We start from the raw sequence: 15166 nt of genomic DNA, 5'->3' as shown, positions 1-15166 counted from the left end.
ACGCACATACACAAATGCACACATCAACAGAGGGCTACTAAAAAACGGTCTAATGCATACAGCTCAGGCAGATTTTTCTATGTATCAGTGTATCTCCATTGAAGTCAAGGAAGCGCTGTTGATTTACAGCAGTTTAGGCCCTGGCTCTCTGGACCTGATTTTCCTCCATCTTGCACTGTGTACCATGTGCAAGAATCTCCTTCTTCTACATTTGCCTCCCATCAAATGACCCCTTGAGAGATTGTGCCCTCCAGATAGTGTCACTCCACACCATCACTCATGCAAAGGTGTGTGCAAATCTCACCCTTGAGCCTGCCATATGTTGCCTAATAGGGCAAATAGAGTTTATAGAGTTTTGCCTAAATATACAGGGCCAAATCTTGCTGTCGATTACACTGGTGTAAACCCTCTGCAGTCACAATTTGCCTCTCTCTGCAAATGTAAACTCCAGCACTGAGCCTACTTGTAATACATCACTGTAACTGTGCATGTGATGCAGGAGTGGGAAGGGTGGCCATTTCTCAACTGAAAACCTCTTCTCCCGTGTTGAAACAAGAGCATACATGCCAAATCCCCACCTGATGTAAATCACCATGATTTCCACTGTAGTCAATAAAGCTACACCCATTTACACCACGTACAATTGGTACAGATTTAACTAGCACATGACTGGTTTCCACTAACTCCTCTCCTTTTTTGTAACTGAATTCTGATCAGCTAGCTTGGTGCTTTTAGTCATACTACAGTAAAGCTTGCTAAAACTGCCTCTGTTCCAAGGCACATGCTCTCAAATATGTCTTGGCTTCCAAGGATAATGAACTCTTTTATAATAAACACCTAGCTATAATGTGAACAATACTTGGCTTCCAGGAACTGCCTTATAATTACGCAGCTTGGTATTGCATGTCAGAGGTTTGCTTCACCTTTAATGTTTTATGAAGAAAATCAAATTCTGACAGTAAAAGTATTTAACCCAGAGGACCTAGAACCAAGACTATTATTTTGTAAAGTAGCCATCCAGCTACACATTTGTGCACCACCATTATCCCTAGTGCATACTCACATACTTTGATACTCTCTACGTAGACACAGCCACATGCTGTCCAGATGGAAACCTGGCTGCATCATTACATTATATTGAAATAACCCAATACCACCTGTTTCTGTTGGGGATCCTGCCAACGTTTTTCCCATAAAACATTTATTTTGCTAATATTTTAGTTGGTCACCACAGAAGGACACTTGAAGTTAAAGATTTACCATGTGTGCAGCCACTCTGAGCTGAGCAAGGAAAATCCTTTGAAAAAAGCAACACTGCTCAAGAGTAGCAAATGCCTATTGTTTAAAACTTGGATGTTCACCTAGCATTATGCAATAGCATTCTACAGGGACTGAAAACCAAACACAGGTTTTTGGCAGCTTGCATCACGTGAATTATCCTTATTGTGATATTGCTCACCATGCAAAGAATTAAAAAAAGAAACCTTTAAGGTGTGAATGAGGAGGATGATACAGTAATACAAAGTAAAACAATGTTTTTTCTTGTTTCAGATTAACTGATATAATCTGCGATGTTGTAAAAGCACACAAAAAAAGGGCTCATCTAGACTACGGGGAATGGTCGAAAGAAGATATGCGAATTCCCGCGGAATTCCCTACATTCCCTGTAGTCTATGGCTATGTCTACACTACGAGTTTTCTTGGCAAAAAATATGCAAATGAGGGACTCATTTGCATGAGTTGCGATCTTATTTGCATATTTTCTGCGGATCCATTTTTGCCTAGGGGTTTTTGCACAAAAACAAGCAGTGTGAACGTTTTCTTTTTGCGCAAAAAAACCTTTTTTCTGCAAGATCAGTAAACCTCCTTTTTTGGGGCATAAGGATCGTGCAGAAAAAGGGGATTTTGCACAAAAAGAAAACGCCCACACTGCTTGCTTTTGCGCAAAAACCCGTAGGCAAAAACGGATTGGCAGAAAATATGCAAATGAGATTGCAACTCCTGCAAATGAGTCCCTCATTTGCATATTTTTTGCTGAGAAAACTTGTAGTGTAGACGTAGCCTTGAGGAGCCCAAAACCCCCACACAATTATTTTCAGCTAGGCAAGGGAAAGTGCAAGAGTATAACCCCTTCCAATGGTGCCTGTGATATTCAAAATATTTATTAGATTCCCTCTGGAAGCAGTAAGCACATATTTATAATTGGAAATTCTATTCAGCTGGAATCATTTTGTGAAAACACTAGAACTGGTTGACTTTTGCAAAAGTAGTGTTTGGAGAAAAATCCTTCCATCTCTTAATGGTCATGGAGCTCATCTAAGTTTGCACCGTTTATTGATCCTTATTAGTTGCATTTGTATGAATACCACATCCCTATCATGCACAAAGAAAATTGTGTATGCAAACAAACACAGTTGCTGCTTGTGGTTAGTTATTCACAGTTTATTTGCTATGCATCATTTATTACTGTCCTGCTTACAAAGTTTCTATCATCTAATCGGGGGCAGAACTAATACCAGATAACTAAGCAGAAACAATCACTCATCCCAAATAATAAACTGCAAACTATGAAAGGAAGAAGTTTGTGAACACTGAAATGGACTGTATTTTAAGTGTTTATGAAATTCCAAACGTATTTGTAATTCTCAGGATCAGCTCAAACACTGTTTGCAAATGGAAAAAAAAAGGATACATGTTCATCTGGTAATTAATATTCAGAGTGGAAAATTTAACTCAGCTCTGAAAAAGTTATACTGTAGACTTGATATTTCAGTATTGGGAGGGATCTGGGAGCAGATGGCAATAAATATGAAAACTTCAAAAAAATGTGATTTTGTTTAAAAAAATTGCAGAATATACATAACATTTTTTTTCTACTTCTAATTGTTATATTTAGTTGTGAAGCAAGTGAGTTCAACTCCATTAGCAGCAGCCTGTGCCTACTTACATCAATTCACAATTTGGCCCATCGCCATTTTTCATTTATACTCAATCAATAGAATATTTTTAGGGAGGATAATGAATGACATAAAAATTAGAGGGGAGAAAAAGGCAACATCCATAAAGTGGGACTCTTTCTTTGCAATGTGTTCTACTTTTCAGTTTAAGTACAATAACCTCTTTGCAACAACAGTAAAAAAAACTGCTCAATGTGGTTAACGTAATTTCTATGTTTTTTGTGTGTGTTTTTTCAAGTCAGCTTGTAACCTGTAGTCATTATAGTAATTGATTAAGAATCACAAGCAAAGCAAAGTACCTATTTGACAGCGTCTGTTCATGGTCAGACATCTTCCCTGAAGACAGATAATTATATAATTAAGCAATCCATTCCTCTGCATCTATGCTATATACAAAAGAAACTGACACACAATGAATCCCGCTAAGCTTTTGTTCAACAGATGAAATACTGAATAATCACCTTTTTTATGAAAGCACTTGACCTTTAAATTGATATTCCCCCTTCCAACAGATTATAATCACTGTTCAAAGAGGTACTGAATGCACTGCTGCTAATTCACAAGAGCATTACCCATTAGTCACTATTAGATTTTCCTATCCAAAGTGAGTATTTGGATATAACAAAGAGAAAGGAAATATTTAGCTCTGGTGAATGCCTTTGCTTTCCTTTTTTGTAAAGCATTGTGGGAATCAAAGTTATAGGACTGACTGTAACAGGAATAGCATTTATTAATTTAATCCCTGCTCAGAGGGAGAAGCTTTAAACCTCTGAATGACATAAAGCAAGATTATCAGTGACAGAGATTTAAAATATTGAATATGTTGCCTGGATCACAAGTGTTTCTCTTTAGCAGTTGATGAGCGTTATATTCTTTTGTACAATACTTTGGAAATATATTTCCTTTCCCCTGCTAGGGAGGAATGTATAAAATGAGGTTAGATGTTAAGGACAAATTGTCTCACCTTCTGGCAAATTGGATATGAAAAGCTATTCTTCCTTTTTCTTATTCATATATTAAATGTTTCCTTGTTTACTTTTTACACCACTTTTTCAATCATGATCTGGGCTTCTTGAATTCAATTTCAACAGTGTTGACCACATTTTGCAACACAGCTGCCTAAAGTTTGGGTTTTAAAACATATGTTGCTCCAGAGGATATTCTGAGCCAAAAAATAAAAAATAAAATTCTGCACACAATTATTTTTAAAACTGAAAAAAATATTTTTGCCAGCTAAACAAGCAGATTCCAGCATGGCAGTGGGGAGCACAGGCCACAGGATACACAGAGGTGGAAGATCACTGTACAGCTCCCCTCCCCATCCCCCGGGACATGGGTGAGGCTGCACCAAACCCTGAGACAACACAAGAATTAGGTTGGCCCCAGAAACAGTCCAGGGCCTGGCCCCTCTATGCCAGATCCACCAGGTGTGGGCACGCAGGATCCAAGGGTGAAGGGGCGTACTGTGGGGAGACTCTGGTGTGGGTTGAGAGGGTTCTATGTGGGGAAATCCGGGTGCGAGTGGCTCGGTGAGGGATCAGGATTCAAAGGGGCTTGTTAGGGGTTCTGTGTGGAATGGTAATGGGACTCTGCATGGGGGTCCAACAAAAGGCGGTTGAGTCTCAGCATGACGTGAATCTGGTGTGAAGGAGACAGAGCTCAGTGGGGGGGTCTAGGTGGTGGCAACTCAGTGAAGGGGTCAGATGCTAGAGTGAGGCTCAGTGGGATGGGGAATCTGAGGGTGGGTGATTCATTAGAGTGGTCAGGATGGAGGGAGAGTGGACCTCATCAGGGGATTCTGAGTGTGGGTTTGAGGGTGGGTGGAGGGTCTGGGTACGAATGGGTCAGGATTCATGGGGGTTGGATGGATGGGGGACCTGCTCCCCATACAGGGATATCTCTCCCTGCAGCTGCAGGTGCATGAAGGGGGGCAATTTGCAGAACTTCTTGCAGCCAGAGGAGAAATCTGAGTGTGGGTCCGTCACAACCATGGATGTTATGCAGGAGAGGAAAAAATCCTGTCATTGTCAGCTGTGACTAGCAGCTGAACCCAGTGCAGAGTAAGAGCACTAGCCAAACGTTCCCCAGTCCTGCTTCCTGGCCTAAAGTGACTTATCTCTCTGCCATGTTCCCCAGTCATCCAAAGCATCCTGTGAGAGAGAGCTGTGTGACCATTTTTGTGGCTTTCCTTTGCTTCCCACCCAAAAAGTAATTTTTATGTGGGGAAGCAAAAAAAAAAAAAACCCCACAGGGAAATGAATTCTGTATATGTCAGTGGCTCCGACTTCTCCCTTGGAGTAATATTTTGGATCCTAATTTACAGGGCCTTATTTTCAGAGGCTCTGAGGAAACCTGAGTTGTGAATGTCAAACATTTTTCAAAATTATTCAATTTCTGTCTAGTGCCAAAGCTCTGATTCTAGACAGACATACTTCCATATAGGTTTACCTTACAGATTTTCCATTTTAACCCATGTGGCTCTCATAGCAGGACTTAGACCTAAATAATTGAGATCCTAAATTTAAGTACCTAAATTTGAGAATGTTGGCCAGTGACAATTGTGACTGACGTGCTATGGTGACATGTATGCTTATTTTAAAATAGTCTTGCTTATAGTATCAATTACTATTATGCACAATGTCTTATATTCATTTAGCAGCAGTTGGCTAAACAAATGTAGTGTTTTTGACAAAGTTTACATGACCCAGATACAAACCGGAAATAGCCTTTTTATGTTAATAATAACTTCTTTTCAGAGTACAAAAGTTGAAAATCCAGAAAAAATCACGGTGCATTTTTCAAAAGAGTAATTAACTATTGGAACATCTGACCACAGGATGTGATAAATTCTATCACCTAGAGTCTTTAAGTTGAAATTAAGCATCTTTGTTAGAGATTTATTCTAATTCAGTGGTTTTCCACCGGTGGTCCATGGGGGCCCCCAAACTAAGTCTAAGATTTCCAGAGTGTTCTACACCTCCCTTGGAAATTTTTCAGGGGCTACAGATGAAAAAAGGTTTAAAATTACTGCTCTAATTCAAGCACAAATCATTTTGGGTTTGATACAAAAATTAGTGGCCTGACTTACAGAGGAGTACAAACTAGATGATCATAAGGTGGTCCCTTCTGATCTTATACAAATCACCTAAACTTATATGTAAGTTTTGCCTTTAAACCAAAGGATCCCAGCATTCTGTATGAACCTTGTGCCATATGCAACACTACGATGCATGTATGCAGTGCCAGCTGGGTTCAAGGGGAATTACACATGCAATTCTGTGGGTAGAATTGGGATCTACATGTTGTTTACAAAATGTAATACAGCACATACCATGTTCTCATTTGCACAGTTATATTTTGCTTATATAAATTTCCCTGCGTAGTTTCTGTAGGAATATTTTTCTTCACTTCTTGTCCTAAACTCTTGTGTTGTGCTGCTATGGAATACTGGACAGCTGCCACGTTCCACTCCTGAGTTCTCTGCATTTCAGAATTATGTAAAATCATTCATGTATTGGGAAACATGCTGCCACAACAAGAGCAGTGCTTCAGGATCAGCATGAGTTGCAGCAGCCGCGTTCTGGATAGAAGTTAATACAACTGATTGAAGTCAGGCACACTGAAGTCTGGTGTTTGCTTTATGTTTGATTGTAATCAGTACTATTAGTCTCTCACTTTCACAAGGACGGGCATTCTCTGCATGAACAAACAAACACATGAATTGTAGTCAATGTGGAACTCATTAGGGCGTAACTGATCAGTTTCTCCTTTTTCTATACTATATTTGTCAGTGCCGCTAACACGACTGACAAAGAAACAACTAGGCTGATTTTAAATGACCTGCTTTATACAAAACCGGAACAGTTCATGTAACTATTTCAGTGGAGCTATACCTATGTATGCCAGAAGGGAATTTGTCCAAGGCGGTTCACAGCAATATAACATTCTAACACAGGCCTTTTCCTCTGAGTCAGCTCACCTACAGCACTCTGCTAAACCCAACAGAAGTGAGTCTATCCATGCATGAACTTAAAAGGTAAGCAGACTTACTTTAACGGATGCACTGAAAAAAATATCCAATATGTTTTCCTAGCTATTAGATGACAATTTGCTGAATTAAAGAAACCAGTGTCCAGAAAAACATTAGTCAACACTAGCCAAAAGCAACTTCTGCTGGAGATGGCATCAGGGTGTGTCTAAACTACATGGCTCCATCGATGGAGCCATGTAGATTAGGCTGATCGGCAAAGGGAAATAAAGCTGTGATTCAAATAATCGCAGCTTCATTTAAATTTAAATGGCTGCCATGCTGAGCCGACAAACAGCTGATGAGTTGTTTGTTGGCTCAGCGCGCTAGTCTGGACGCTCCTGCGCCGACCTGAAAGCCCTTTATTGACCTCCCCGTTATGCCTCGTAGGATGAGGTTTACTGGGGAGGTCAATAAAGGGTTTTCATGTTGGCAGGGGAGCGTCCAGACTAGTGCGCTGAGCCGAAAAACAGACAGCTGTTTGTTGGCTCAGCGCGGCAGCCATTTAAATTTAAATGAAGCCGCGATTATTTAAATCGCGGCTTCATTTCCCTTTGCCGAACAAACAAATCTACATGGTTCCGTTGACGGAGCCATGTAGTTTTGACGTACCCTCATGGATAAAACCTAAAATCCAGGATCTGACAGTCATATGACAATGATAAATAATTTCTGTGTTGCTTTATTGTAAAGCTAAAGAAGGATGTTTATTAGAACTAACACAGCATTATCCCTAAAATCTCTCTGTATATATGCTTTACTGTGTAAAGCATCTGCCTAAAACCTTCCTAGGTCCCCACCCTCCTGTGTAGTGTTCTGCTTCTGAGCTAAAGACACAAGACATGTATCTACACATTGATTATTAGTAATCATTCAAGATCTCCATTCCACTTCATATAGAGAGGAGAAATTAACCTATGTTGCTGACCACGTTGCAGTTGATTCTTTGCATTTCACCCACCTAAATTCCCCTTTCGTTTACACTGGGTCTGGCTTTTTTCTTCACTTCCTGTACATAACTTTGTGTGATGTTTCCATGGCAAACAGCTGCCATGTGGAATCCCAAGCAGTTTTTGCACCATATATAAATAAAGCACTGATCCCATTTCACCCCCATGAACCCAGAGTTCTGTGGGGAAACCTCTGCTCTAATAAACTGTACTGGTGTGTATCTGTATAACACAGGCTTTACCCTTCCCCAGGCATACAAATACCTTTCTTGTGATCATTTATTGTGGCAGTGCCTACAAACCAAGGCTCAATTGTGCTAAAAATATGTGACAAAAGGGTAGTCGCTGCCAGTGTTGCCTGTAAGCTGAGTGCTTGGGCACCCACCCACAAGACCTTCAAATGCCACCCAGATGATTAGTAAAGCACCCACAGTGCCAACAGTCAGCAGCATGTATTTCTACATGCGATGCACATCCACATATGCACATAACAAAATTCATTCTGCACATGGATGGAAACAAATAGAGCAAACACTGCCCAAAAGAGGAATAGAACTTCTTTTTTCCATTTGTGTAATATGGATAGACCCCAGATAGTTAGAGTTGATCAGAACCTTTTTCACTGAGAAAGCAAGAAAATCAAATTTAGATTGTAAACAGAATTTTCATTCATATGTCCCTGCAATAAAATATGATGACTCTCACTATCACTTTTTTCAACATTTTGTTAGTTTACCTCTGCCAGACTCTTTCACCCAAAGATTTAGTCAACTTAGAACCCATCTGAATTCCCTGGGGTCATATCTTTTCCAAATCAGATCCACAAATTTTAATTAAATTACTCAGGATGAAAAGCAAGAACTGCTAGAGTGCAAATAGTGATAGTAACGAGCACTCATTAAACTCTTCCGACTGAGCAGCTCAGACTTTCAAAGCAGCACTTACAAATATGTTTTTATTTGAAGAAAACAGACTGTGCTGCAAGACAACACAGATGCTTTAAACAGAGCCAGGTATATTCTGCTGATTTCGTTTCTTTGATGAATTACGCCTCATCCTACAGAAATGTACAACTATATTCCTATTGTAGGCTGTGATATAAAAATTCAGTCATTTCCTGTCAAAATCCCAACAGAGTTCTTTTGCATTTAAAAGCACTGAAACCACTTTACCTTGGTAATGTATTATTTCCGCTGGTTGTTCAAATATTTGTCTGCCGAAAAATTAAATTTAATTGAAACTTGGATTTATTTCATATCAAAACACTTATCAAAATTTAATTGAGATTACTACACTGATAGACTCAGATGTAATAAAAACCTGGCCCAAACTCTGATATCAGCATACTGCCAGTTTGAAACCAGCCATGTCTTCCTACTGCACTTGCAAAAGGACTGAATCTGACCCTAAGGGGAGAGATGGGAATTTAAAGACAAAACTGCGTACTTTGCCCTCTGGATGTGAAAAGCTGTTGGATCTCTTTCCAAGCTTCATTTACAGGGCCTAAAGAAATAACTTCCATTGAAGGCAACAATTGTGACAAAAAAGCCAAATGAAGTAACAACCAAATTATATCTATTACTGGTAAAAAGCACCCAAATGGGCTATATCCATGTTTCTCAAACTGTGGGTCCCAATCTCCTGGGGGGTCATGAACAACTTAGAGGGGGGTCATGGTAGCATAAAGTTTGAGAACCCCTGGGCTATATGATTAAATATCCACATATTATATAGCCCACATCACTGCAATATCTGAGCACCTAGCAAACAGCAATGTATTTATAAAGAGGAGATGGAATTATAATTATATCAGAACTTTGATCCAGAGGAGGACATTTTCAAAGGCAGAAATGTCTGTTGGGTGACCTGTCTCCCGTTGACTTTCAAAAGGAGTAAGGCACATAACTGACATTTGTGCCTTTGAACATCTTCCCCTAAGCAACTTGCCCAAGATCACATAGAAAGTCTGTGGCAGAGCCACAAAATAAACCTATATCTTGAATCCCAGACCAATGCCCTAACTACACGACCCATCTTCCACCCTGTGTCTCACCTGAATTACATTATTGATCTGTTGTGGCAGAATTTTTTTAACAGAAGGGGTTAGAATAAAGAAACAATGACAATATATAAGAAAGCAGCCAGTGCTATCCCAGAATACACTGAGTCAAAGACAGAGTCTGCTCCAACATTCAAAAATGGTGATGCTGTGGGCTCTCAGCTACATGCCCCACTGATGAAAATCAGCATCACTCCATTGATCTGGCCCCACTGTCTCTTTAAAGCCAATGGCAAGAGAGAAACAGAAAGAGGAAAAAAATCCTTAAAGAGATTTTAGAAGAGCCTGAAAGAAATATCAGCGGCAACAACAAACTTCTCCCTCTCTCCCCATAAAAACCCAAACATACATATTAAGAAGATGACCCAAAGTTGACAGTAATCATGAGGCATTAAAACAGAATCTTGGCCAAAGAGAATCAGCCATAGAGCAGAAACTTCCTGGCAAAATGGCAAAATATATTGAAAGAAAATACATTTGCTGCCCTACATAGTGAGAAGACCATAGCAACAGTGTTTTTATGTATTAATTAGTTTATTAATTATTATTATTATATACTGGCTGCACAGAATAACAGCAGAACTACCTACAGTTTTGCTGAGGTCACTGTCAGTAGTAGGCATCTTGGGACTTCCGATTCAATATGCCACTTGGAGCTGACATATGCTCAGGGACACTGGGAAAGGTTAATACAGCAAATGGGAGGGAAAGGATAGTCTGATGGTAGAGAAGTACTCTAGGAAGCAGAGCAGGAAACAGGACGATCATAGGAAATGCTTTGAATATAATATGAAATATTAATCTTCCTAGTCCTTCTCATGTTTCCATATAGCCTCAGTAATTCAGTCAGGTACCCTTGGGTTTAGAATTTTTTTAGCACATGATGGTGAAACTATTTATGTAAAACTCTTCTTATATTCTTAAAATGCATTTATCATAAGAACAGGGCTAAAACTGTTGCACTAAAAAAGAAGCACAATATAACTCTAAAGACACCTAGACAACTAATCGTGGACTAAAAATCACTCATGCATGGGATAATATTCCAGTATCCTTAAGGATGGACTCATTAAGAATTCCTTCCTGGAAAGGAAACACACTGCTGTGCACAACACTGTGCCTCTTTAGCCATCCCTCATTAAAAAGGGTGCTTCACTTCTACATAGACAGCACCTGTCCGGGAATGATGAAAAATGGGCCAGAGAGAATCTAGCTTTTGACATACTTTACACTCTTAGGTCTCAGCATCCAGTCCAAAATCCATTGAACTCAATGATTTAATTTAATTATGAACTCAATTTAATTTCAATGGACTTTGCATCAGGCTCTTATTTACTGACATTCTGTTCCCAAAAAATTGGGAAGCAGAGCCCATTACATGTATTCATAAATTAATTTTAGTAAATGAATTTATAGCAGGAGGCCAGTACTATTAAATTCCTTGTTCTACAGAGGGTTTGACACTCTTCATATTTATACCAGTGCATTCCCATTGTCTTCACAGTGTTTCACTGGAGTAATTGAGAAGAGAATTTGGCCTCCATGCTATGCACATATGAACACAAACAGGAGCCATTTTCAATTCCATATATAATTGGGCTGATGTAACTCAAGTAACTCCATTGACTTCACAGGTGATACTCTGCTCTCATTATTAGTGTAACTCAGGGGTGTGGCAGGGTGAGGCAATCCTGTCACTATCCCCAGCAGGGGGATCAGAACACGGTCGAGGGAGACGCGGACCTGCCGCAAGCGGTGGCGGGCCGAACATCGCCGGACACCCTCGGGACAGGGGCAAATCCACACGGCATGGCAGCGCGGCAGCTGGGGAGCACGGAGGTGTGCATACAGCCACCCCACCAGTTGCTGTCACCTGACGTCACCATCGCGACGGGAGGGGGCGGGACGCTGAAACCGGCGGGGCAGCGGGGGTGGGGGACGTCACTCACGGAGGTGGGGAAGGCGGTGCGTGTAAAAGCGGGAGGGGGAGAGAAGACAGGGGAAGGAGCAAGGGCGGCAGGTAATGGGGGCTCGGGGGAAGTGGCGTGGTAGAAGGTTTCCCTAGGGGAAGGCCGGAAGGAACTCCGGTGGCAGAGTTGAATGTGGCCCAGGGTGGGGTCGTGTAGACCGTGAACAGGCGAGTTTAGGGGTAATCCCCCATCTGTTGCCACTGGGAATGTTGTTCCTGGTGTTAGGGCCCTGGGCCGGGGTCTGGGAGTGAGGGTGGGCCCGGACCCCCCTCCCTGCCACCGGTCCACGTGTGCAGTACCGCAAACGGAGGCAGCGCTTTGTCTCGCTGAGGCCGCTTTACGGATAGGTCCAGGTGGGGAGGGTAGCCTGGAGTAATCAGGTTGTGATAAACGTATGAACAATCTGGTGTAACAACCGAATAAAATAATGGACACGTAACATGGGGCATAGCTTAATTTTATTCTTCATTCACATTTAAGTGATACTTTGGAGAATATGTCACTCCTGGTTGCCATTCATATTGCAAAGCCAGGATCATTGTGAATATTTGCATGAAATTCACCTTTTTACAACAGCAAGGTGAAGCAGGAAATTCCAATTCAGCATAGAACAGTGTTTCTCAAAGAGGGCCATGGACCTGCTTTGGGAAAGCCACCAACAGGTCTGCATCACTGTGTTTATCTAGAGCAGGGGTTCTTAACCTTTTTACTTTCACACCTCCCCTGAAAGTGAACTTCATGTTCACCCCCCTCTTCCTAGGAGCCATTTTATGCACAGCCTAGCCCCGCCCCTTCACCTGTCAGGAAGCTAAGGGGCGTGGCTAGGACTATAAGAACTCTTCCAGGAAGCTCATTCGGGGCCCAGCCTCTGAGGGAGACAGAGGCCTGCCCAGAGCTCCTGGCTGACGAGGCTGAGACCTGGTCCGGGCCTCCCACAGCCACCTTCCCTCAGGCCAGCGAATACTTTGCTGCGATAAATTTTCTGGGAGGCACCTCACACCTCCCCTGTATCCCCTTCACACCTTCCCTAGGGAGGCGCACCTCACTGGTTAAGAACCCCTGATCTAGAGGGTCTGTAGCCACTTATCATGGGAGTGGCCAAGTTTCCCATGGTCCCATAAAGTTTGTTTACAGCCACCAGTCCTAGCTCTCAGTGTTCTGTGCTGTTATTGAGATCTAATTTACCCCTAAATGTCTTCTAAGAGCCCAGTTAGCAGCGGAAGTGTTGGTAATGCTGCTAGACAATATTGACCTCCCATGGTCCAGTTTTATGCTCTTGTTTAGCATCAGTCAGGTTTCCTGAGGATGCCCAACTAGAGAGGATCAACCTACATATGAATCATTTATCTTCACTCTCCAAACACAAAAGGCCAGACCCTACTTTCATTTATGCTACTGTTAATCCAAAATAATGCCATTGAAAGCATCAGAGTTACTCCATTGATGCAAGTGAAAGCATTTGGGACAAAATTCCTGTGGTGTACTGCACTATAGTTCCCTTGACTTCAAGTCAAGATCCCTGAAATTAATAGAAATATACTGATTTACACTAGCTAAGGATCTGGTTGCTTATCCAGAATTCAGGTCTTAAGTTCTTTTCCTGTCAGTCATTTCATTCCAAAATGGTTTCAATACAGAATTTCTAGATAGAATTTATCATTTGGATCAAATGAATTTATGAGATTGTCTCAACAGTTCTAACCATAACTCCTGGATTTTTGTCTTCCTATCATAGTTCCATTCCATGAGTATTTGACAGCCAAAATGTTCACATATACTCTGTTTTCCCCCATCTTTGGTGGTAATTTGAAGGGGGAAACCTTTCTCATGGCCAGAACTTCAGCTGTGTACATTAGCATGGCTGCACTGTAGTCCGTGATTTACACCAGCTGAGAATCTGGTCCTCAGAAATTTATCTTTAATAAAAGGGAGAGAGAAAAAAAGAGCAAGAAAGAAAAAGGGGTCACATTTTTACCAATGCCGTTTAAAATTAGTAACAGTACTTTATAAAAATGTTGGAAGAATTTTAAAATGTAACCCATATGTACACCTTTGATGTCTGTTTTACTGGCTTAGCTAGGCATCATTTCCAGCTTGGAATGACAAAGCTTCTCACTGTTTTGTTTAATGAAATCCACAGTGGTTCTACCCCTAAATAATCCATGTTAATTAAATACTTTTTCACCCCAACATACTTAAGATACGAGATCTCTCACAGAGAAAACTATTCTGTAGATTTCACATTTCCTTTTCGTCCAACAAAACAATAAATTCAACCTGTGGAAACAGATTACATCCTAGCTTAGTAGAAGTTAAACATGCTAGAGCAAAGACCCAAAAAAGAAGCTATCATTTTTTCATTCACACTCCAGAAATCTAATAGTAAAAAATGTATCATACAATTTCATATTGATCCATGTAGCTTCAGTCATATCTGTGATTTCCTAATATCGTTGTCCATTTGTAAATGTTTATATTCCTCTATTATATAATGAAGTTTCTTCTCTATTGAGAGCAAGTCCTTGTAAATGAACAGCTATCTGCTAAACTCTGATACCGTACTTAGAAATCTTCATTTATAAAACAACCCAGATCAGAAGAAAGCTGTACATACTGTGGAGAGAGTTGAAAAGTAGAATTCCCTGCAGGTATGGGCTCAGAGTCTGTGAAATTCTTTAGAGAATCAAAGAAAATCTGCATCACACAAACATTGTTCCTTGTACAGAGGGGCATGCGGAATCCCACAGATTCTGTGAGTATATAAGGCAGAAACAAGAGAGTTAAAGCAGACTGTTATGACTGGCAGTTGTTGAACAACACATTTGAGCAGACATAACCTATTAGAGAGACCTATCAACCAGTGACTGGGACATACTTACATAAGAGATTCTGAATATTACCAACGACAATATTTGACTAGAATCCTTGTATCTAGCTTTATCGGGCCAGCAAAATAATAGCCTCCCCTGCCCAAATCAATAGGACTAATGTGAAGCTCTTCTGACCTACAAATTAATCCTGGCATATTTTTCACATATGAAGAGATTTCATTTCATATATTCATGGTTCCTCCTTTCATTTCCCATCTATTTGAGATAGCTACCTAAGAAATCGGTGTCCACAGCACAGCTTAAAACCTTAATTTTGTAGAGTTTATACTAGTAGAAATCAGGTTATTGCTTCATTTTTAAATCCAAATTGAA

At 40.7% G+C, this 15166-nt stretch overlaps 1 long non-coding RNA gene across 1 annotated transcript in view; it reads right to left on the bottom strand.

The window, feature by feature from the left end:
- LOC142827693 (uncharacterized) overlaps positions 1–14893 on the bottom strand; it is a 148556-nt gene extending 133663 nt beyond the window's left edge. Inside the window, exon 1 of the long non-coding RNA XR_012902405.1 lies at positions 14578–14893. This is a non-coding gene — a long non-coding RNA (uncharacterized LOC142827693). The remainder of the gene's footprint in view (positions 1–14577) is intronic.
- Positions 14894–15166: the final 273 nt, after the last annotated feature.

This window comes from Pelodiscus sinensis, chromosome 3 (genome assembly GCF_049634645.1).
Source record: "Pelodiscus sinensis isolate JC-2024 chromosome 3, ASM4963464v1, whole genome shotgun sequence".
Taxonomy (NCBI): Eukaryota; Metazoa; Chordata; order Testudines; family Trionychidae; genus Pelodiscus; species Pelodiscus sinensis.
The sequence above is the reverse complement of the archived record's forward strand: the minus strand, read 5'-3'. Positions and strand labels throughout refer to the sequence as shown.